This window comes from Xyrauchen texanus, chromosome 31, assembly GCF_025860055.1.
Source record: "Xyrauchen texanus isolate HMW12.3.18 chromosome 31, RBS_HiC_50CHRs, whole genome shotgun sequence".
Lineage (NCBI taxonomy): Eukaryota > Metazoa > Chordata > Actinopteri > Cypriniformes > Catostomidae > Xyrauchen > Xyrauchen texanus.
Window position 1 is genome coordinate 22,153,929 of NC_068306.1, and position 25,013 is coordinate 22,178,941.

A 25,013-nucleotide genomic window follows, 5' to 3' on the forward strand; every position below is an offset into this window, starting at 1 on the left:
ATGCTGTCGATTGAGCTGAACTTGTATTGAACCCAGAACATTCCTTTAAGTAAATTCTGACCACTGTCATGTTTAAATTCCTTTAAGAGTTGTATTGAGCGGCTATATATGACATAAGCGCTCCCTCCTTGCCAATTATCAGATTTGGTGCCTGCATCTTCCGTGGCCTTTAGCGACCTTTGAGCGACCTGTCATGAGCGAGATTAGTCTGAGGGAGATGATTTCTCTTTGCTCATTAAATCACACAGATAGAATGCTGCACAGTTGAAAGAAGAAAAAAAAACCTTAAGTAACTATTTCTAACTGACCTGAACATTAAAATGACTTTCATTAGTGTAACCAAATGTAGTCAAGTTGATTTAAGTTCTGTCATGATTTACTCACCCTCATGTTGTTCCAAACCTTTATGACTTACTGTCTTTGGAAAACAAAAAGAGATGTTAGGCAGAGTGTAAGGACTCACAGTCACCTCCTCAGTCACCATTCACCTTCATTGCATCTTTTTTCCATGCAAATGGTGACTTAGGCCGTCATTCATTCACATAAACACATCTCTTTATGTGTTCTAAATAAGAAAGGATGTCATATTGGTTTAGAATATAATTTTTTGAGTGAGCTGTCCCTTTAAATTAGATGTTATCAATTTAAGCACAATTTTTTAGGTTACCTGACTAAACATCTTTTACTGCTGGAAAAGTCAAGTGAAACCAGCATAAAAGTGAACTGCAACATCAGCCTTTCGTTTTCAAACATTGAATAGTGCTGGCTGCCACCTTAAGGGGAAGAGGTGATGAATGGGCATTGGTCGTAAACACTTTAACCTGGCGTGGTGGGCCTAATCTTGTTCACTCTCTCTCTATCATTTTCTATCTGTCTATCCATCGATATATCGATCTCTGTATCTAGGATCAGTTTGTAGGTGTTTTAGGACCACACATGGCTTTTTCGTAGAATCGCATGAATGAATTCACAGTAAGGACTAGTCATTCGTCTTCATGATTGGAACTTGTTAGCAGAAACAGTCTCTTTCCAAGAGAGTGAATTATGGAGAATTCAATTGCTTTATTTTTCTACTTTCTCGCTCTCTTTACTCTGACATGTACGGTAAAGCAGCGCGCCTCATTTTTTATTTTCTGTCTTGAGTTGGAGTGTTTATTTTCTCATTAGGAATCCACTGGCTGCTTTTTTGATTTATTGAGCTTGCTCAATCAAGAGAATGCAAATTCATTTAAAATTGGCAGCAGCCTGCAAACTATAAATTTGTTTTCTGCTTGCCTATGTGACGTGCTTGAGATAAAGGGGGTCATATCATACATTTATATGTTTCTTTCCTTAGATCCACTTCATACTTCAATTCACTTCAATATCAGTAAAGTCAGTAAAGGGCCATCCTTTAAAAACAACCTCTTACAAGCCCAAACTTTTAAGATTACCATGAATTGATCAGATTCAGTGGATTCTAAAGTTGAATCCATTCAAAGAATATTCAGAGTGGCAGGTTTTACACAAAGCCAGAAACTGCACAGTGTTTGGCAGACTTTCATTTATTCTTTAATAGTTAGTTATTCTGGTGTTTTGGTAGCATCTGGCTTTCTCTTTATTACCTCTCCATTACCGGGCAGGCATAGTTTGTAGCCTCAGAATGCCCCAAGGAAACCATTCCTGCTATATGATAATTTACTCACCTCTGTTTTCATTATGTTCTGTACACCTTCATATATTGGTAATGGAATGAACAGAAATATGAAGATAATAAATGAAATCCCAACATATTTACGAACATTTCTATGTTGTAGGTTTAAAAATGACTTTGTTGATATTTGTAGTGTTGTGTCTGATGGCACCTATAACCGTTTCATTTGGCAGTCATCCTCCAGTGTCATTTAGTGAACAGTGGCTATGGAATGTGGCTCTCTGCTGGTAATGCATAATTTCTTCCTACAAAAGCATAATAATGAAGCACACACATGCACTTTCTCGCATGCACCTAATGAGCAGCTCTCTGTGCGAGTCACACTGAAAACAACGGAGCTGATGGCACCAAGTCAAACCTTTGGAAATGTGATATCTCCAAAATGGTACGTCAGAACAGCCAAAGTGGATATTAAATATCTGATGTTTTCTGAACGCTATAATTTTGAACATATTTAGAGAGTCTGAAAGGAAGAGAAGCTTTTTGATTTCATGGATGTTCTGAACTGACGTGAGCTTTTATTAAAATAATTGTATTTATTTATTAGGGCTGTTAATCATTTAAATATTTTAATCAAATGTGTTACATCATTAAACTAAATTAGCGCAATTCATTCAATATTTGCTGAAAAAGGCCCCAAATTAAAATTATTCAATGTATAATAATCACAATAATAATAATTAGTATATTAGTAATAATAAATATAATAGTTCAAATAATTCAAAGACAGTACAAAGTGTCTCTACAGTCAATATATGATATGTTTTATTTCCATATTCTTAAACATAATCGCTTCATTGGTCTACAGTGCACAACGGTCCATTTTGCATTTGAGTTTGTCTGTGGTAGATGGTTGTTCTAACAGGATGCTTTCTTTCTTTATGCCTGTGCTTTTATCCCTGGTCTGTGTAGACATATATTAAACAGAGGCTTTTGGACTGTCTCACTGTGTTTGCATAGTGCTGCACTGGTTTTCAGCATCACTAGCCATAAATGCTGCATTTATTAGGATACTTTGTCAAATGACATGTAGTTTGAAACTTTCAAAAACATGCCCGAGGCACCTGCACCCTGCTTCATGCAGCTGTCGGTTTGTTGCCTGTACAACTGCACGTTGCCTGTACAGCTGGAGTTGTGCTGATTGCCCCCTGCAATGACTGCGAAAAACATACAGATGCTACTTTAAGCTTAAATTGCTTTGTTGGTGGGAAAATTTTCATACGGTTAAATAGGATGATTAATTTTGTTATCTTTTAATGGACTGTTTTGATTAAAAAAATAAATATCACATTGAATTAACATTAAATTGACAACCTTATTTTAATTTTCTTTTACATGTTTTAAGTTTTTTTTTTACAACATACCCAAAACAAACTGCCTTGCAGGATATTGAGGATCAAGGATATTTGTTTTGCACTTTGACATTCTACCTTGACAAGTATTTGCCTTGGTCTGACAATTTTCAGAAATACATTTGTTAAAATGCACAGGCTTTTTAGAGCCCTAGCGAAGATTGTTTTCACCTCCTTTCTTTATGTCCCTCTCTTCTTCCCTCTTCGATCCCTTCCTCTCTTTTTCTCACGAGCATTCAGGCAAAGACAAACCGCCTAATTCAGTTCTTTCCTTGCTCCTCTCTCCTCCCCCGCATGAATATCCCCGCAGGCTGAGAGAGAGAGAGTGAGTGAGAGAGAGAGAGTGAGCCAGACAGAAAGAGAGAGAGAGAGAGAGAGAGAGAGAGAGAGAGAGAGAGAGAGAGAGAGAGAGAGGGATATAGGATGTGTACATCCCCTTCTCTCACCTGGGGAAGTTCCTTTGCTGTAAAGCAAGTGCTTTATTGGTGTGAAACAACCGCATTTGCACGTAGACACTGAAAACAGCAATAAAACGCATTCTCTGCCTTTCATTTGTTCTTATCTTTCACCTCCAAATGAGAGCCCAGCATTAAAGGGAAAGTTCACCCAAGAAAGTACAATTCTGTCATCATTTACTCTGTACCTGTGTGCAAACCTGTGTGACTTTCTTTCTTCTATGGAACACAAACTGATATGTTTTAAAGTGACTGTTTGCCTCATTCACCATGTATGGAAGAAAAAAAAAATGAAATAAAAGTGAATGGTTACTGAGAGTAACATTCCACCTATCTTCTCCTTTCATGTTCCACAAAAGAAAAACAATCATGCAGGTTTGGAACAACATGAGGGTGTGTAAACAATGACAGAATTATCTTCTTAGGGTGAACTATCCCTTTAAGGCTTTATTGTTCCATTTCTATTAAAAGTCACTTTCATTAATAGCCATTGAATGCATCACGCTCCCCTGCTAGTCCATCCATGTCCTTCTTGTAAAGGGTAAGGTGGTCACTAAATATTGAGATAAATATAGTCCTCATTTGCCCTTGTCATATGCTTTATAGGCTGCTGCAAAGGCTGACAATAGATGTCTTCCCTGTGCCATTAGATGGATTGTAGTTTATTCTGATAACAAATGTGGAACATTCCTCACATTAAGCCATCAAAACGGAAATATTGTTCATATCTTCATATTGTTGAAGGTACAGTTTCACATAAACTGTCCTGTCTCATATATAATGCTGTGAGTCACACAATGTGTGCAAAAAACAGCTCAGTAATGCCAATAAGTAACACCAATGGTTTTTAGACCAAATATATATTTATAAAGCTACAATATGTAAGATTATTTTGTCGGAAACAAAATTTCATCAATGAGCAAGTATACCAAAAATCCGTCTTCCAAACCATGTATTTTCCTTACCCCAATTCGATATGGCCTATAATAATTATTTATATTTTTGAGCTGTCAGGATGGATTTGGTAGGAAATTGCATACTTCTGTCATTCGTTCGTGCATGTTTACATCATGTCCATAAAGAAAGAAAAGAAGGTCCGGAGCTACTACTGCACGTGTATACACCGATCAGCCACAACATTAAAACCACCTGCCAAATATTGTGTAAGTCCCCCTCGCGCTGCCAAAACAGCGCCAACCCACATCTCAGAATAGTATTATGAGATGATATTCTTCTCATCACAATTGTACTCAGCAATTATCTGAGTTACCGTAGACTTTGACAGTATGAACCAGTCTTGCCATTTTCTGTAGATCTCTCTCATCAACAAGGCATTTTTGTTTTTGGCACCATTCGGGTTAAATTATAGAGACTGTTGTGCCTGAAATTCCCAGGAGATCATCACTTACAGAAATACTCAAACCATCACATCAGGCACCAACAATCATGCCACAGTCCAAATCACTGGTATCACATTTTCTCCCCATTTTGATGGTTGATGTGAACATTAACTGAAGCTCTTGAACCATATCTGCATGAGTTATGCACTACACTGCTGCCACACGATTGGCTGATTAGATAATCGCATGGATGATTGTTGGTGCCAGGCGAGCTGGTTTGAGTATTTCACACACTGTTCACACACAACAGTCTCTAGAGTTTACTCAGAAAGGTGGAAAAGATAATTGAATTTTTGATGAAGGACAATGTAAAAATTTTTACTTTATGCTGGTAACAACGGCAATCTTTGAACCAGTTCACTGTAAAAAATGTTCCTGTAAAAAAACAGTAATCTACTGGCAGCTGTGGTTGCCAGCATTATACTGTCAAAAAACGGTGCATTACCGTTCTTGAAATTAACAGCAAGATACTGTTTTTGACAGCTACAGTATACGACTGTAATTTTGCAGCCTATTGCTGTTAATTACATACCATAATGTAAAAAATTATCTTGTAAAAAAAAAACAGTAATCTACTGGCAGCATTATACTGTAAAAATACGGTGTTTTACCGTTCTTGAAATTAACAGCTAAATACTGTATTTGTCAACTACAGTATACATCTGTAATTTAGAAGCATAGAGCTGTTAAATTAAATACCAATCACAACCCCATAATCACAATTTTAAATGCACATTACACCATGCACTTTCTGTTTGTATATCTGGATTACAAAAGATAAACAAAGCCAAGTTTTGAATGTTCTTTATTCTGAAACAACAACATATTTATCAATATGCACTAAAACAGGCAATAAATAAATAAAAGTATTCAAATAATATTCAGTGCTGTGTTGCAACAAAAAAGCACCCATCAACAAATCAAAATACACAAATGACTTAAGTTAAAAGCAGAACATTACACAAAACAAAAAATGTGAAATTACTTAGCTTTATATAAAATACAAATCTACTGTCAAATCAGACTTCAAAAACACCAGCCCATTTTAATATCAAAACAAATGGTTTATAAAATATATCCATCCATCTTCAACCGCTTATCCGAAGTCAGGTCGCGGGGCAGCTGCTCCAGATTAAAATACAAATCAGTAAAAAAAACAAAATCATCCTTCAGCAACACTCCAGCCCACCATATTATGTGAAAAATAAACCGCATTGGTGGGGAGTGTCAGATACATTTTAAATGAAGTCTCACTCAAAGTCCATCAGTTTTTTTAAGAGATTTGATACCTCTGTACTGACAGTTACAGTCTTCTTCTGCAGAGTTTTTCCAGTTTTTTTTTAGACACCACTTTTCCCTGTGATCCCTGTGAAGTCTTGATCCAGCCTTTTCCAGATTTATTCCAATAAAGTGTCTGAAAAATAAAAGGGGAAGATTTTCAGAGAACAATAATTAAAAATTGTAAACATTTTGATTATCTAAAATTTCCTCACTAATATAATTGGAATACACCAAACAGGTCATACAGCTTGCCAGTGAATACCCCCATGTGTAAATTCATCATACAGAACTCAAATATGATGAAATATGACGTCTGTTTGTCAATACAATGCAGTGAATGGCGACCAAAATATAAAGCTACAAAAAGGACATAAAAGCATTTTAAAGGTAATCCTTATTCACCTTAAATATTGTCATCAGAATTTTCCTTGACGTTCATGATTTCAAGATCAATTACACTTCCTAGCGCTCTGAGTATGTGTCAAATAAGTGTAATCAGGACTGAAGTCATGATTGTGCCTGGAGACTGCAATGGCAAATTGAACAATGAAAGAGTTACATTTTGGTCTGTTCTCAACTAAAATTAAACTAAACTGAATTAAACCACTGTACTCGTATGGATTACATTTATTATGCTTTTATGTGATTTTTGTTGTTGACGGTTTGGTACATATTCCACATGCACTGTATGGACAAACAAATATCACATCTCTTTTAAAATATCTTTGTTTTCCGCAAAAGATAATCCCATGTTTGAGATGACAAAGTTGAGTAAATGAGGTAATGGAGAACTATTCCTTTAAGTCAACATAGTAATAATTAACATATTAATGAAAATTAAACAAATAATAAAATAAGTGCAAGCTTATTACCTTTGAAGGAATTCCAGTGTGGATGTTGCTTCCTCTTGGTACTGCAAATTAAAGATGTAATACAAAGAAAACAATGCAGCAAGTCCAGTGACAAAACTTGGCTACACACCCTCACAGATTATTCGGCCTTCCAGGCTGATCTTCCGTCATTTTTCGTTGATCTTCATCCATTGCCCAGGAATATCACCTGGACCTTAAAGGAAAGGATAAATAGATTAATGTGTAATCTATGTTCTAAGGACAACTGGGTGTACATAAGACAGTGAGAAAATGATGCCAGCCCTAACAATGTCACACAATGTCATGTCTTCCAAGATATCTGATAACAGAACCCACAATATCTCTGCTAAGAAAATTACTGAACACACCGCAAATAAAAACACATAATGGGATCGGACAGTCAAATGGATACATCACCCAAAAATGAAAATTTTCATAATTTTCTCACCGTTGCATTGCTCCAAATCTGCATTAATTTAGTTTTTCAGTGGACCACAAAAGTAAATGTAGGCAGCATATTAGGGACTGGCAGCATCAGTTACCATTCACTTTCATTGCATCTTTTTTTCAAAATAATATTGAACAATAACTGACACAGCCAGTCCCTAGAAAGAAGGTAATATGGGTTTGTTACAACATGACTGTGAGTACATGATGACAATTGAACACAGACAATTCAAAGACAGTAAATTCTAGAATGAGGGACCCAAAGGTGGATCTTTTCCTGATAATAAAAATATGTGTCAGACAGTGAGCTTTGTTTTAGTGAAACAAAATGCAGACATATCTAATATAATATACTAACCAAGCAGGATCAAACGAGGAGTCACAGGCAGGTTACCCGTCTTCTCAAGGTCAGCAGTAGACATCTATTTGTAAAGATAACAATTTATGAAAAAAGAAACCAATGTGCTACTGCTAATAATGTACCAAGCCAATAGGCCTGTTATATTCCAAATAGGAATATTTTATCCAAAAATGATAATTGTCTCACCCTTGTTGATTTAAACACGTATGCCACAAAAGATGATATTTTGATGGACATGTAATGTAAATGTTGAGAGAACTATAATTTTTAGGTGAACCATTTTATGAAGGTATTCATACAAAGAACAAACACAATGAATGTGAAGACAAACTTACACTTTCTTCTCTATGAAGTGAGCCATTAGGAGTTGAACTATGTGGTTTGATGATTCAATGGCTTCCTCTTTGGAAAGGACTGACTTAACTTCTGGGTTGGTAGGTTTGCTTTAAAAAAAAACTCTACCATGTTGTTTCCACACTCCTCCATAGAAAGTTTAGGTGCATGCAGGACATCGATGTCAGTGAGAAGCTCAAAATGTGCGAAAGAAGTTAATGGTGTTAATTAAGCCTCCTGTATTTTTATGTTTTCTACACAAGTGAGAGGTAAATGTTGATACAACAGCAAATGTTTTGCCACACTGCTTGAAAGGGCATGTGACTTTTCTTCCCTCTTTAATGTGCATTTTAATACGAGAAATAAACTCAGGTAAAGAATGACATTCCAAGGAATGTGTAGTGCACATTGTGGGTTCTACATATCCTTTATGGTGTCTGTACACGTGCAATTTCAAACCTTCATGTTTTTTAAACGTCCTATTACAGTTTCCTATGCAGCAATGAATAACAATATTTGAGACATCGCTGTGTATTGTCATGCCGCTAATAGTTATGCATTCAAGCCAGTAGGTGTTTGAATATGCATGTTCACATTAATCACACAAGAATTATGAATTTTGTTCGTAACTTCACTTATCTTTTACTCAGATAAAGATTTGGACATGTGCCTGTTGCATGAAGTTCAGGTGCCGTATACGGTATACCGTCCAGTATACCGTCATCTAATTTAAATGATAAAGGCTTGACTGGTCTTTTTAATGTAATATTAAGAAGTACTTGGTAACTTACATATATTCAAATCATAGGCGGAGTTGCAAATAGCAGATAACCCAAAATGTCTCTCACATGTACGGTTTGAATGCGCACATTAAATGTGTAACCAGAAAATAAAAAAAACATAATTAATTTTCCATTCATGTTAATCAGACAAAGTTTAGGAAAACGTGCAGGTTGGATAATATTTCAGGTTACTTACCAGTGTGTGCAAATGCAGTCGTGTGCTTATAAACTCGCTCAATCACTCCTTTGCCTGATTAAAACATGCAATCGAATAATCTGATTTAAATCACAAAAGCTTCATTGGATGTTTAAAATGTTATATTTAAAAGTAATAGGTAATTACAGATAATACAATCATAGGCTGAGTTCCAAAATTACCTCATGCTGACAATCCAAAATGTCTTGCCTCTTCCATGCACATGGAGAAAATATGGTATAATACTGTTAAATAACATGTGTCATACTTTTGCTTATCAGCATGCAATTTGAAGAGACCAAGTCCTCCCATAATGCATTGCGAAAAAAAGCAACTTACAGCTATTACATGAAAACAGTATTTTGCAGTATATCCATGTAAATTTACAGGATTTTTTTAGTGTACCTTGGCCTATTTGCCTGCTAGCTAAGTTATAATAGTCGTTCCCTTTACAAAATCTTCACTATGATGCTGCGCTGAAGAGCGCTTTGGGAACACGTCTCAGTTGTGACCAGCTGTGAATATGTATGCAACATGTCAATGAACATTGACTGGAATTTATAGCCTCTGCCGATGTAATCATTGGCGCAGTGGCTATAAATAGATGCTTCACCGGTGCGTCATCAGATTTTTCGTCTTCAGAGCCATTCTGTGCTGTGTGCTATCACGAAGCTGTCAAACTTTCTTTCCTCTGTTAGGAGTAAGATTCTGTTAGGAAGTGTGCAGTGAACCTTTTCTCCTTTCTCTGCTTTCTATAAATATATATATAAATAGAGAGAGAATGACTGAGAATCAGAGCAATTTAGTTTTGTTTGTTTGGGGGAAGAGCATGCTGCTCTCTCGTTGGCGATCTGCTTTCGGGCGAAATGCTTCATGCTCGCCTCGCTTACTTCCAGGAGACAGCGGCCACTCTTTCATCGTGGGGCTCTTGCATATATCTGGCTGAGGAGCGAGAGACGGGTCCGTCCCTATCGCTCGCTCTCTCCCCAGATCCAGCTGATCCTTCTCGTAAGCCTGAAGCGCGTCTCGGCGCCTCTTTGTTTCACGAGGGGGGGCGCAGAACCTCTGTACATTTCAATAATAAAAATTTTCTCGAGGTGGTTACTCGGGCTCTGGCCAGACTACAGCTAGACTGGCCACGCAAACAAGAGACACACCCTCCCCATAAAACACTATTAGTCCCTTCCTTTCTTTGATGACCTTCAATGATGCCGCCAGTCGAAGAGATGCTTGCGGGCTATCTCTCGCCAGGCTCGGCATCGTCATTTTAAAAGTCCTCTCTCCCCACAAAGCCTTGCAGGATGACCTCCACTTTAATGGGGAGGGCTTATAAAGTAGCAGGTCAGGCTGGTGCTGCTCTGCATACAATGGCTGAATTACAGGCTTACCAGGCTGACCTGCTGGACGGCCTGAGTGTGGGTGCTGCGCTCGATGAGCAAGTTTTTTCTGAGCTTCGTCGAGCCACAGATCTTTCTCTCCGCGCGACCAAGCAAACAGCCCGTGCTATTGACCGGTCTATGTCTGCCTTGGTCAGCATGGAGAGGCACCTTTGGCTCAACCTTTCGGGCATCAAGGACAAGGATAAAGTTTTCCTCCTTAATGCCCCGGTTTTGAGTACTGGCCTATTCGGAGGCGCCATGAGCACGGTTATCACCATGTTCTAAGAGGCGAAAAGCCACGAGGAGGCCTTCGAGCAGTTCCTCCCTCGCCGCACTCAGGGGGCGGGTCCGTCGGCCACCCAGACCCGCCTCGGTCCTGTTAGAAGGGAGGCTCAAAAGCAAAGCGTGGCGAGTCGTGCTCCCCCTCGCGGTGACTGGAGACAGTCTCATCGCCCTCAACAGCCCCCAAAGCAAGACCTCAGGACCCTAAATTTTAAAGAAAGATGGTCCTCAGGACCCTGATGGTCTTGCGCCTAGTCTTCTGGGGGTAGCTCCCCTCGGAACGAGGCACGTTCACCACTTCGCCCCTCCTGGTACCCCCACAAAACCTCTCCATTCCCACTGCCTTCTGTGTTTTGGGAGGTAGAGGTTCCCATCAAAAAGTTGGGTGTTTCGCTGCTTTCTGCATTTATCCAGGACACGGAACACTCGACACCCCCTCAACAGGAAGTGTTAAAAAATCTCTGAGAACCTGGCAGTGTAGAAACTTCTGCCAGATATTTTACGTGGGTCCTAAGATCAGTAGAAAAGGGCTACAGAATTAAATTCGCTCGCCGCCCTCCGTATTTCAACAGTGTGGTCTCCACTACCGTAAACCAGATCAGGCATGTCTACAGCGTAACGAACTGCTAAATATTTTGGTTAAAGGGGCCACGGAACGTGTTCCCCTTCCAGAGAGAGAGTCAGGTTATTACAGCAAATACTTCCTGGTTCCCAAGGAGGGTGGGGGGTTGCGTCTGACCTTAGATCTTAAGGCTTGAACTGCCCAGTCTGGGTGTTCTAGCCAAGATGCTGCCTATCGAGACGTTCGTGTCACAAGCCCAACATCACGTTTGGCTGGTCACCATCGATCTTATGATGCACTTCTTCTCTTAGAAGTTCTGCCACAACACAGGATGTTCCTGAGGTTCGCTTTAAAGGGCAAAGCCTTCCAGTATCGGGTTCTTCCCGCACGGTCCTCTGCAGTCGACCTTTAAACCTCAGAGGCTTGATTAGCCTAATACGGGACCGGGTGCGTAGGATCACGACCCGGCCCCGCCCTCCGCCCTGCCACACATACATATTCACAGCTGGTCACAACTGAGACGTGTTCCCAAAGCACTCTTCAGCGCAGCATCACGTTCTGCTTTTTTCAGGGAACAAGGGAAACATATGTAACCCGAGACGTTTTCCTCCTTTGGTTATTTATTTATTTTTTGGGGAGGGGGTGATTTTTATTTTTTTAACTGTGGTTACACCTGTTCTCCACAAACCATCAGATTCATCTGCGTAGAAAAGTAGAGACGAAGCCCGAGTGACGTATTTACCAAAATAGCCTTCCTCGCAAATAACTTGCAGTTCTATGTGTCAGCTGCTAGAGGGCAAAAAGTTAAATAGTGTAACTTTAAAAGATTTATTGAAGAGAAAAATGACACAAAATACAGTTTCATGGCTAATAAGAAATACACACCGTCCAGTCAATTTTCTCAATTCACCTCCATCTGCTAGGTTTATCAAAAAGCAAAATTGTAATCCTTTTTTAAATATATGCATGTTCTTTGAAGCAATGTAATGTATTTAAAATGTATCATCATTCAATTTAATTGGCAAGTGAACTTCTCAAGCATGCAGGCTCTGTGTAAAAGCTATTAATAAGTTATATTTCACCTTAATAATCTTTTATTCCTTTCACTGTCAGAATGCTATAACATTTTTAAGCTTTGAGCTGTCTTCAGGAGCTGCTGCTGGCTCATGCTTACGCTGTAAAGAACAGTGTCAAATTGTTAAAATTGGGCATGGTATAATGAGCCAAAAAAAAAAAAAAAATGCATTCGCTTTCTTTTTCAGACGAAGAGGAAAGGAAAGGCAGAGTCTGTATTTTGACTGCAGCACTGTTGGATATTCATTGTTGAAATAGAGCCTAATATACCATTGAAATAATTTATTTGATGTAAAATTGTTGGCCATATTCATCCCTGTATTAAACGGGATTGTTTCACAATGGGGTCATTGTACTTTTAGAGGTTGTAAACAACATCCAAACACTGCCTGAACATGCAGTAAAAAGCTCTTAATCAGCATTGGCAGTTTATTCTGGAAAAATCTTGGGTTATGGTTATGTGCCGTTTGCTCAGAGAGCCGCGGCAACAATAGACCTGTTGTTTGGGTTTTCCAAATATGAGATGACTATCTATAATTTAGGTTTGCTTGATGTCCTTTTTTATTTCATGCCTGGTTTGAGTTCATTTATCTTTATTATCTTATGAATATGGATATAGATTGTTTATGAACAAAGGGCTTTTTTAGGCTAATATGGGTGTTACCCTTTTCCACAGTACAGATAATGCGCTTGGATGAGCCAGTAGCATAGACATAATTAATTTCCATCTCTTCTCATTTTAGTCTCTCTCCTCTCCTCTCCTCTAGCTAACTCACTGCCCTAAACATTAAAAGTAAACCTAACCAATGGTGTCATAACAAATAGTGTCATAGTGTCACTGAAGCAACACCGTCATTTTGTGATGCTTCTTTGACACTTTAGGCCCATGCATCGACTCTTTGGGACTGATACCTCGGTCCTTTAAATCTCAAGTGCAACTCTTTATCAACTGAGCTACCACGCATCACTCTATTTGTGATTTGATCACTCAAGAACAAGCTTGTAAATATAGTTGGTTATGTAATGCAAATGTTAAAATGTATCTTGTTACAATGTATACACTATAGTAAAAGTCTTTGGATGTCATAAGATAGCATTGTGTGTGGAACAGGGTAAAATGTGTTTATTTACTGATAATGTGTTGTTTTACTTGTGATATGTGTGAGAGGGAATAAAAGTCATTGATTTAGCAGCTCTAATGTTCATATTCACAAGAAAACTGACATGATACACACAGTATAAACATTAAAATCACTTAGCAAAAATGTAGGTATAGTAACTTGATTATATGAGACCATGTAATACATTTGTTATGGCAATGAAAGTGATCATGCACCAGAGAATATGGAACATATTTGGTTGTAATGGACAGAAAAATCCATCAATCGATACAATTTTTAAATAAGTTTGGGATAATTATAGTCTTGTTCTTAACCTAAAAGAAATAATGTGATTGAAATATTAATGAGGGTTAAACCTACCTTGTCATATGTGGTTGTCCATTGACCTTAAAGACAATCAAGTATCAAATTATTTATACAAATTAGTATCTCAGACCTTCTCTGAGATAATGCACGCACACGGCCATTTCAGATCTCTCTACAAACCCCGTGCCAAATTCAACAAAGACAAAACAGCGGTAAAGAAGTGGTGCGTCCTAAACTGCACATTACAATTCATCGCCTGCCCATACAACCTGCATCCTCCCTGTGATCAAAGAAGAAATCCTCTCTCCTTCTGCACCTGGGTAGCACTACATTTCAATGCCCTCACTCAACCATTCATCGATCTCTCTCTCTTTCTCTTTCTCTCTGTATCTGTGGTGGTGCCAGCTTCACTTGTTGAGCACCAGCTATCTCTCTCTCACTGCTGTCCTGGCCTGGTTCAAATTCTGACACTTTTCTGGCTTCTGCATGACTGATTGCCCTTAGTCTATTTTGGAGAGGTACCAGCGGGTATGATGAAGGGCTATTTGCAGGCGAGTGTGAGCGTGTGCGTGCTCGCCTGTGCCTGGCAGCATGGATAAGAGTGAACACGGGTGTTGTTTTCATGTCTGTAACAATACCTGTTTTACACACCATTTGTGGCCGGTTTGATAGCCATTTGTTTTTGCTAAAACAAGAACAGAAGCTTGCATAAGGATGTGGTAAACCCTCTGATTGCCTGTATTTCATTGCTAGCAGGGAAAAGAATAGCAGGGGCCTTTCATGGTTCCCTCAGCAAGGTGCAACAGAAGTCGTGGGCTGGAAGAGAGGGGCGCTTGGGCAATCCCACCTCCTCTTCTTGTCTTGTGAGAATAGTAGATAAAGCAATCATTCCTGCAGGTCTCCTTTGGGCAGTGGCAGCCCATCCAGGTTTGGGAGAGCACTGGGACCTAGGCGGCACACAGGTTGCATGCTAAGCAGCTTTTCCACAGCCCTTTGTGTTCTGCCCTGTGTCTCTCTACTGTGTAATGACTCATTTTACACCCAGTTCCAACAGCCGAATAAGGGCTGGGAGCAACGCATTTGTCTCTCTCTCACGCTTCCTCTCTCTCGCATTCTGTTTGGCTACCAAAGTCTTTACCATTTCTCTTGCTCCCTTTCACAATCTCTTTCTCTCACTGCTAATGCTCTGTCTTAGACAACTTATGGCTCTGTTCCATTGTGAGCTGCCTCTTTGTATAGAGCCTAGTTCCGGAAGTAAAAATCCCATAATTTTTTCCATAGGGGAATTCATTTTTAATGATAACTTCAAAACCTTTAAAGATATACGTTCCGTGAGCTTAGAGGTTTTTAATCGATGGTATACGCTTCTTTTGAAGTCATCAGTCCACATTATTTCAACTTTTATGTTAAATAGTGGAATTCTTTGTGAAGAACTTCACTACCCGTGATCCTGAAGAGAAACAATCCACCAATCAGAGAATCGTTACAAACAAACCACAACAAACTAGCTCTGGAGCAACCACCCTCTGCCATGACATACTGTGAAAGATGTAATTGAGTCGGTCTCCCTTCACCTTCAAACTACTTATATACATATGAATATTTTGCCATAAATTGATTCTGTACATTTGTTCAGCAACGACACCTAACTAAGATTTTGGGGTAGCTCTTTCCAGCCTCAGCCCAAAATTACGAAAATTACGTTCTTTGCCAGAATATGGTGTTCATATCCAAATTCATATTATATTCATATTCATATTACGTCACACACCTGAATTATATATACAATTTTGAAGAGAAGAACTAGGGCTTTAAAATGATATATGTATGATTATTTAAGGCTAATCAGCAATAATATTTCACACAGTAATTTTTACAAAAATCTTCTCCGGCCACAATACTTCATCAGACAACTGCATTTTCAACCATTTTAATTACAAGCTAGAGGGTTTTAAATATACATACTTTTATGGGCAATGTAGAGTAGCTGACAGATTAGAAATATAATCTATTGTTTAAAAATTATGACCATTCTAGTGATTAGTGGGAAAACGGAATAAAACAAACATTTAGAATGTTAAGATACATTTCACATGACCACTCCTCAAATACTCCTTTTGAGCACCTGTAATAATACATTGAGATTGCATCTGAAATTGAAGGACACAAACACTGAAATTTACATTTTATGTGGTCAATAAACACAATTTATTGGAGGGACTACAGGCTTTAGTGTTTGCAAAGGGAAACATGCGTGAATATCTATACCTCCCAGCTGACGTGCCAGGTTTTCTCTGAAATCTATCCAGGTTAAGTTCAACGGTTTACGCTCATCCTCTGGTGCTGCATGAATGTGTTGCCATCCCTTAAACAGTATGACACTATTGATGACGGCAATGTCTATGAAGTGGAAAAAAAGAGTCTTCTGCCACTTCTGAGTTTTTTGTAGGCCGTCGTATGATTTTATCATTTGGTCTGACCTGAAGTGACTTGGTTCCCAAATGACGATGGAAATCAGGAAGAATTGAAAACCCCATGTAAAAGAGCAACCCAAGAAATTTGGGTTTGTGACGGTTTGTAAAGCTGCATGTCTCAGCAACTACAGCCCTCGTAAAAAACAGCATGAAAAAGTAAATTTCTCGCAACATCATATTGGAGGTTGACCGCACAGCCTGACACACGCTACCTAAGTCAATACAGAATGGATTGCTAGGCTTAAATGGGAGATGTTTTGGTGCCTGTGAATTGATGTCAGAGTACGAGGGATAAGAAACAGAATCAGGGAATCTTTTATGCTTACTAACTGACTTGGGACCTGTGCGAGAATGGCTAGCCATACCCAAAATAATAAGAGTAACAATGTTAGCGTTACTGTGAGTATCAGTCATATGAGAAATAGAAACAAACAATACATACACATTCATGCACCCAGTTGATGGTCTTGGCTGGGGATCAGGTTCCATCTCATCCTCCATCTCCTCATGATCCGGGTGTTCCTGCAGTATTTCCTGGTCCAGCAGATCTTCCTCCTGTGTACTCATGCCCTCAGGAGCCTTGTCCTCCTCTGCTATGAACCTAAGCTCATCAGCAGTCAGCTGCCTCCTCCTCCTCTTGAGGGTGCTGAGTAGGGAGCCATAGTCTCTATCCATCTCTACAACAGAAAAAAGTACAACAATTTGCAGCCAGCAGTGTGTTCTTCACAAATCCATACACTGAATAGTCACCAATGGCTTGCAGACTAACCAGAATGTCCAAATGCAGACCCTCTCAGACTTTCCTTGTGAACAGGAAGCTACACACCATCTAAATGCAGTCGCTGCAGTTTGTGGAATTCTTCCTACGGACATGTCGAAAACAGAGAGTGAAGGGTTAGTGCTGGCAATTTGAAATAAATCAAAGTCAAACAAATCTACTAAACAAAATGTATTTCTATTTAGAATAGCTGATTCTCACTAAACCTGTCAAAGAAAATTCATATTTAATTATAAATAAATACATATATATATATAATAATTATATTATGATATGATAATGTATATGTAATAAAAAATGGTAGATAACTTGCTATAATGTAGCAGATAGTCTTACCCATCCATCACACAGTATTAAAAAAATAAATTAACCTTCAGCTGCCAATGCTACTGAGAATTTGGGGGTAAAATGTGCTAAAGTGTCCTGAAAATAATGGAAATAACTGTCCTAAAAGTAGGCTTCATTTTCTATATCCAATATATATATATTACACAGCAAATATTAGTAAGTGATTTTATCCCATTAAAATCATGTTAACATACATATTGTTTATGTCTTGTGGCTATATGTTTGAAAAAATGAGTATTTAAATATTCAAAAATTGGCCCCATTCACATCATTATTAACATTATCCCACAAATACTGTTGATTGAGTTTAAAGGAATACTTCTCCCCCAAAATGTAAATGTTATGATAATTTACTCAACCTCAGGCCGTCCAACATGTATCTGAGTTTCTTTCTTCATCAAAACAGAATTTAAGGTTTTTAGAAACAATTTCAAAACAATATAAAATAAAAATAAAAATAAAATAATTTCCAAATAATAATAAAAAACATTATTATAACATAAATAATCATCCTTTATTTCAGAGCAATGCCATTGCGTTATCTGAACGTTATCTGTGCTTTTTCTTTAGCAGAAATATATAGGCTATATAACTGTCAGGAACTCAAGTCACATAAGTTGTATTTAGTGAAACCAAGTGTGAGAGCGTTTACTGAGATTCACAGGATTTACACAGTGAGTGACAATTTTCACATACTGAAGAAGAGTTAACAGGCGAAACAGCAGGGTAAGCACAAACAGATATCGACAAAGATCAAGAGCAAATACAGACAGGTAAATAAACACTGTGTGACAGCAGCACGGTCAAACTAGAGTACTTTGTGTGAGACTTGACAGTGAAGTGGCGTGAACTTGAGTTATTTATGCAGGCAGTGATGAGTGAATTGAATTAGAAATCGAGTGATGAGGTGCAGAGACCGAGGGAGGCGTGACCATGACAATGTTTTCACATATACCTGTGTTCGCTGGAAAAACAGCACGGGCACAGCCAATGAATTCAGATATCGATCCTTTATTTTTTTCGATGGTCTGAAATCCTCAGGGGTAAAATGTTCACTGCACACCTTCCAATATTGGAGAGAATGTAGGGGTGTACTGATATCCAGGTTCAGCATGATAAGCCATAGCTTCACTCGCTCATGATCATGTATAGGCAATCAATGAAAAGTTAATATTTTTCACGGCGTGCATTTTCTTTGGGGTTTCTGAAGGTTGAAGCATCCAGGATACACACACCAAATGACCATTGTGAACAATATACTTATACAAATACAAATCTACTGCAAAAACAATTCCACTTTTTTACAGCGCTTCTTCTCTTGTAAACAATGACGCGCTTCCTGCCTCCTCCTCCATGCGTGACCTTACCAACGAGCTTACATCATCCCTCTCATGAGTGCACGTCACATTGATGTACGGAAGCAAACATTTTAAGTATATAAGTATATAAGCATTGTTTTCTTTCTAAAAATAATAATTTGTTTGGGTTCAGAAGAACTTTTTTTTCTACTTGAGTCATGTGGATTATTTTGATGCTAAATATGCATTTTGGACCATCAAAAAAATGGAGTACATTCACTTGCATCATTTAAAGGAGGAGGCCTGAAATTAAATCGTTAAAATCTTAAATTCTGTTTTGATGAAGAAAGAAACTCAGATACATTTTGGATGGCATGGGGGTGAGAAAAGTCTCAGCAAATTTTCATTTTTGGGTGAACTATTCCTTTAAATTGTATTGAACATTCCTTTAAATCTGACAGTTATTTATTAAGGGACACTTTTTTCATTCTTGCAAATACACGCTGTGTAACTTTTGTCTGTACTGAATTAGATGCACTCTGCTATGCACTGCACCAACATGCATTCTACAGTATGTGCAATACACCTGTGCCTTGTCCTATCTGTGATGCACGTTTGACATGGCACTTTTCGTCCGGTGTGTGACAAGCTTTAGAATTTGGCTGAGGGATCTTAATCAAGTTTCCTACCTTTCAGGTACCTTACATTCTTTGCACCGGGTTTGTGCCTATTTTGCCTCACCTATGAGGCAGCTCACTATGTTTTAGAATACAGTGTATGTACAGTATGTTTCCATTTGTCCATCATCTCCCTTTCTCACTCCCATCCTCTAGAGAATACAGGACTTTCCTGCCAAAAAATGCAAGCCTTAACATGGCAATTATTTTCAAGTCTGTTTAACATTGCAGTGATTTGCGGATGCGCATGAGTGCGCACTATTAACATGGCGTTATCACACAAAAGGAATTCTTGCACCGTATTCCAAGCATGCATGAACAATGAAGATGCACAAACATGAGGTGATCATACTGACACCCACACACTTGCCGTGCCAGTTGTGTCTCTGCCTCTCACACTGAGCTATGTGTTTGTGTTAAGAGATCATTTGTTCTGCAAGAGCAGAGCTTGAAATATTCATATGACTGCACTGCATCACACTGGATTCGTGGGCGCCACTCACACCTGATCCGATGCTCATGGCTAACTCTCTCCTTGTGAAAACACAAGACAGGCCTTCAGTGGCTATTTACTGCCCATAGGTCCATTGGTCAGGGAGAGAAATGCTAGTTGATAGTACCTCCAGGGATTTGAGTGAAATAGAGAGTGAGAGAGTGAGACAGAGTATGCTGGTAGATGACAGGGACAGCAGCTACTGTATGTCCAGAATAATGTTGGCTGCCATTGACAGATGAGAGTCAAACAGGGACATAAATGTGTTTTTTTTTTTGGTCCGTCTGTGCTGTTTTTCCAGTTGTTTGCTTTCAATTCTTGAATACTGTTGGTAACTTACTAACTTAATATATTAATTAGAACATAATTATCAAACAGGTATGCTGTTTACTTTTCGATATATATATATATATATATATATATATATATATATATATATATATATATATATATATAAAGAGAGGCATGTCACACTGCAGGACATGTCAAGTTCCCAAAAGTATTTCTTGTCAACTACCAAAACATACCAACTATTGTAAATATTTGACTCAGATGATTACGGTTCTTTCTATGAATACATTAATCAATTATGTTGATCAAATTAGATTTATATTCCAGAAACATCAACAGGGCCCAGATAAAGCAATTCAATGAAAATGTATAAATGAGTCGTGTATTTTAGGAATAATAATAGTTATTATTATGAATTTTTTTTCTAAATTTTATTTACAATTTAACTCTTTCACAGATCTCCTTCTCCCAGGTATGATAAAATCTTAAGCTCTCAATGAATAGCATGGGGGATTGTACTGGGTCAGGGCCGGTAACACCCCTCTGATCAATTTCTGGGAACAGAACTGACATCTGCATAATTTAAAGATCGGTCAACTTTAATCTACAGGTCAGTCTGTTCTGCTCTCAGTCACCCTCAGACAAGATATACTGACACTGGCTTTACAGACTAAATGATCAAAGACTCCTTCAGTCCCACCACTTTTCAAGCTACAGAACTTAACACAAGAATCATTAATCAAAAATAATGAGAATAATAATGAGAATTTTAAAGAGTCGAACGTCATATTTTTCAAATCATACCATCTTTAAAATGTACTTGCATGCCATGCTTTGTGTCACATAGTATTTTATGGAATAATTTTCTCACATAATATCATGGTAGACAGCGTATTTGTTTGGAATCCATTGCGATGAAGATTAAAAACAATATTTGCTACTCTGTTTACTGCCACCAGCAATTCTGATCTTTTTTTATTGAAGCTCACTATGACAAAAGAAGACTTTTGAGAAGCACATATGACTACTATATAAAACTATGTGCCCTTGGCCCTTGCCTTAGATTGTGCACAGCCAACCAATCAGAGTTCCATTAGTACATTACATGCCACTGTAAAGGGATCAATGGAAAGGAGGCGGCGAGAACCGGCTTGACGATATAAATAATGGTTTAATGATAAACTTAAAAGACAACATAAACACACACATGACGGACATGTCCGTTAATGATCTCTCTCCCGCACGATCCTCTGCAGTCGACCTTTATACCTCAGAGGCTTGATTAGCCTAATATGGAACTGGGTGTGTAGGATCACGACCCGGCCCCTCCCTCCGCCCTGCCACATTCCTCCATCGTTCTCTCAGGCTGGGGAGCCCCCAGCATGACGTACACTCCCCCCCCTCTTTCCCTGGAGGAGGGTGTGCCCTAAGCCCCGTCTGCCGGCAGGTCATCCCCGTCTACCTGGACGAGGGAGGGGACAAGTGGAGGGAAACAGAAATAATTAAACTGGGGGGTACTTCCTGTAACAGTGTAGTACCCCCCAAAAAACACTGTAAAATTTAAGAGAGGGAAAAGGCCAACGCAGAGCGGCAGTGAGAGAGAGAGAGAGGAGAGAGAGATGAGGAAAAAAAACTCTTACTCGTCGGTTCTCCGATACACCGTCGCATGGTACTCGAGCACTCCTCCACCCTCTCAGGTGGACAACAGCCGCTTCTCCCCGGGCGGACCGGAGTCAGACTCACGACCTCCGGCGGTCAGAACACCCCTCCGCGTTCTCGGCGACTCGTGGGGACACTCCTCCGCCCCTGGCAGCGGCCCTACCGCTCCAGGCAGTCGGGGAACACTTCCCTCCTCCCCTCGTGGACGGCGGTCTTGCTCTGACCCCTCCACGTTTCAGGGGATGGCAGGGCTCTCCTCCGCCCCTGGCAGCGGCTCCATCGCTCCAGGAGGTCGGGGAGTCCAGTCCCCACTTGCCTCTCGGACGGCGGCCGTCCACCGCGTCCGGGCGGTCGGTCTACTCCCTCCCCCGGTGGATGGCAGCAGCGCTCCCCTGGGTGGACGGCAGTGTCGAGGACTCCGCAACGGGCATCCGGCTTGACGATATAAATAATGGTTTAATGATAAACTAAAAAGACAACATAAACACACATGACGGACATGTCCCTTAACGATCTCTCTCTCCCGCACGATCCTCTGCAGTCGACCTTTATACCTCAGAGGCTTGATTAGCCTAATACGGGACCGGGTGTGTAGGATCACGACCCGGCCCCGCCCTCCACTCTGCCACAGCCACATTGTCCAGATAAATGTTAGACTGAGATCCGCTGCTGTAACCTACCAACCAATGTTGCCTTTCTCAATAGGACTCTGTATTCCATAGCTGTTTACTGCATTAGTGCCACCCGATTCACTGCTTAGAAGGTCAACAGAAGTGATAAATCAACTCTAGTAAAGAAAGAACGCATAAATGGACGTGAATAAACATAATTGCATCCGTGATAGAATATTATGCTTGTATCCAGCAATGCCAGCTTGTCAGCACCGGTTTGAATCAGTAGTTTGCGGGAATTAGATTTATCTTACTCCACTAGCTTTCATGTAGGCCTCTAAAAAGCTGAGTGCATCTTTCCCAGAAGTCAGCTCCACTCTTGTTTTCAATTAATAACCCTCTCACGTGTTAAGCCAAGTGGAAAACAACGTAGACATCATCTTTTAAAACAATGGGTGTCTAGGCCTGACTCACCATCATCACAAAGGAACTCAAATTCTCACACACAAAAACACACACACACGCTCATGCTGTAGCTAAAAAAGGTAGAATTGTTTGCACCCTGTATGTGGTGATTGATGGCCGGCTTTGTTCGGCTGTGTTTATGCTCGATGCTGTAATTGGTTTGTGATCATTATTACAAACCAAACTAGAAATAAGAGCAGGGAAGTAGAGGGCCTATGCAAACAGAGAAAGTGAGAGATAAACCTGGCCTTATCCTACGTGATGGTCAGAAAGTCACTACTGACTCAAAACTCTCAGGAACGGAGCAACGGAAGAACCGCTTTAATGCTTTTGGCCTCTGAAAACCAAAAATACTAATACCATCATTCAAATGGAGTCAGACAATGCTGATTTGCATCCTCCAACTCTAACTCAAGGCAGTCAATGTAAGGGTGGGCGGCATTAACAAAATCTTATATTACAGCATGAGTAATTTTATATCACGATTTTTTCAAAATCTAGTTATTTTTGCAGAAAATTTGACTCATAATGTTTTTTATTACATAAACATGTGGTAATGCCTATTTTATGCTAATCCAGAGAATTACAAACATTGCAAATAAAGGGTACTTCATTTAATTTGATTAATTTGTTTTTATACTTATAACGTACACACCAACCAAAATAAAATATCTAATGAATGATAAGTCTGGCATTCAGCACAAAAACTGCTTCACATTATGTAACCCTTAAAGTTAAAAACTAAAGACTCAAAAAACAGTAAAAACATTTTTAATTTCGTTTTTTTTAAAGCTCATTTACATTTACATTAAAGCATTTGGCAGACGCTTTTATCCAAAGCGACTTACAGTGCACTTATTACAGGGACAATCCCCCCAGAGCAACCTGGAGCTACCTGGAGTTAAGTGCCTTGCTCAAGGGCCCAACAGTGGCATCTTGGTGGTGCAGAGGCTTGAACCCCTGACCTTCTGGTCAGTAACACTGAGCCTCAACCACTGAGCCACCACCCCCCCAAAGCTCATGAATTGGATTGTAAAATAACATGCATGTGACTGCACATATTAAATACACTGTATTGAATGTGCTGCAAGTGATCTTAGCAGTTCTGGAACTTCCGCCAGGCATGGCCGCATTTACACAAATCCGTTTTCAATTTCCCAATTAGTAGAAGGCAATTGAACACATTTTGAAATGTCAAGTTTTCAGTTGAAGAAAGTGCTGTTCTAGTATAGATGAGAGGTAAACTTGCCAAAGTTTTTTGTTTTATCATGGATGTGGCCTAAGCCAATGAGTTAGATATGCCTCCTCTTTCCAAAACTCTGCCCTACAATTAAACCGTTGAGACCACTGTAATCGAAGATGGAGCATCTCAGTGTTGTCAAAATTGTCAAAAGTGACTAGCAAAATACCATGATAAAATGTTTTCAAATTGACAACTAAGTCAAAGCATGAGGATGGCAGGGTCCATATTTCAGTCATGAGAGGGGCAGAATGAAACAAACTATTTAACATAAATGCATTTGTTATTATGGAATTGTTGAGCACAACAGCATGCTGCCCAGAGATCTGCTGCAGAATGGTGTGGCAGAGAATATAGAGTGTGTTTCATGTGTGTGCAGCAGGAGATAGCTCTTTCAGTATGTTTGTCCCTACCTCATACTGCTGGTTTGCAGAGGCCTGCTGTTTGGGCTTGTTTATGGTCGATTTCATCAGCTGGTCCCCCACTTGTATACACACACTGAGCTGGGTTTAGGGGAGCTGCTTTATTGGAGAGCTGTAGGGACAGTCACACTTCTTTCATCCGTCTCAAGATGGAGAGAGTTCTTGCTGTGCTGCCTCTATGTCTTAATATTTTTCTTTCTCTTTCTATCTCGCTCACACTCTCCCAGTGATCATTTTTATACAGGGTTATACATGATTTTGTATGAAAATTTTCATATTCATTCATTTTAATCCATTTGATTTTTAATTTTCATTGACAAAAACATTTTAGTTGATGATGATGTGCAAAATTATGAAAATG

At 39.2% G+C, this 25,013-nt stretch overlaps 1 protein-coding gene and 1 long non-coding RNA gene across 4 annotated transcripts in view; one reads left to right on the forward strand and one right to left on the reverse strand.

Annotated features, from left to right (window-relative positions):
* The window catches only part of LOC127624709 (neurexin-1-like), a 526,269-nt gene that overhangs the window by 292,285 nt on the left and 208,971 nt on the right, over positions 1 to 25,013 (forward strand). The window lies entirely within an intron of this gene.
* LOC127624732 (uncharacterized) lies at positions 5,711 to 14,208 on the reverse strand. 3 transcript variants are annotated; one of them, XR_007968215.1, is made up of 4 exons: positions 13,951 to 14,208; positions 7,859 to 9,384; positions 7,054 to 7,246; positions 5,711 to 6,314 (listed from the first exon to the last, which is right to left on the reverse strand). It is a non-coding gene; the product is annotated as an uncharacterized LOC127624732 (long non-coding RNA). The 3 variants fall into 3 exon arrangements; XR_007968216.1 differs by lacking the exon at positions 13,951 to 14,208 and having other exon boundaries at positions 7,859 to 9,226; positions 9,355 to 13,934; XR_007968214.1 differs by lacking the exon at positions 13,951 to 14,208 and having other exon boundaries at positions 7,859 to 13,915.